This window comes from Corvus kubaryi, unplaced genomic scaffold (assembly GCF_017639235.1).
Source record: "Corvus kubaryi isolate FWS band 111438036 unplaced genomic scaffold, C.kubaryi_AGA036_p1.0 130, whole genome shotgun sequence".
Taxonomy (NCBI): domain Eukaryota; kingdom Metazoa; phylum Chordata; class Aves; order Passeriformes; family Corvidae; genus Corvus; species Corvus kubaryi.
The window spans coordinates 3,647,590-3,648,376 of NW_024580665.1; positions in this window are offsets into that span (position 1 = coordinate 3,647,590).

The following is a 787-nucleotide window of genomic DNA, read 5'->3' on the forward strand; positions in this document are numbered from 1 at the left end:
CGCGCCGCGCGGCTCCGCCCGGCCCGCGCCGCGCGGCTCTCGCGATACCTCCGCGGGACGGGGCCGGGCGCGCGCCTCCCGCGCCGCCTGAGGCGGGCTCGGGGAGCGGCCCCGGGCCGGGTCCCCCGTTCTGGCGGGCGCTGCGGGCCGCGGGTTCCGCGGCTCTGCTGCCACCCGTCCTCCCGCCTGACACCGCAGCTCACGAGAGAGCGCGGCCAGGGCCGCTGCGTAACGCCACAGACCAGTTCGGAGTCGAAGGGACCTTAAAGATTATCTTGTTCCAACCCCCTGCCGTGGGCAGGGACACTTTACATTATCCCAGGTTGCTCCAAGCTCCAATCAACCTGGCCTTGAACATTTTCAGGGATGGGGCAGTCACATCTCTAGGAAACCTGTGCCAGTGCCTCACCACCCTTACATTAAAGAATTTCTTACTAATATCTAATCCAAGTATCTCCTCTTAGTTTAAAACAGTTCCCTCTTGTCTTATCTGCCCGTGTAAAAAGTTGCTCTCCCTCCTTCATGAGCCCCCTTTAAGTACTGAAAGGCTACAAGATCTCCCCAGACCCTCCTCTTCAGGCTGAGCAGCCGCATCTCAGCCTTTCCCCACAGCAGAGGTGCTCCAGCCTCCAGAGCATCCCTGGAATCACTCCAACACGTCCATGTCATGCTGGGGACCCCAGAGCTGGGTGGGGGTCTCACCAGAGCAGAGCAGAGGGGCAGGATCCCATCCCTCGACCTGCTGCCCTCAGTGCTTTGGATTCAGCCCAGCACTTCCAAACCCTGT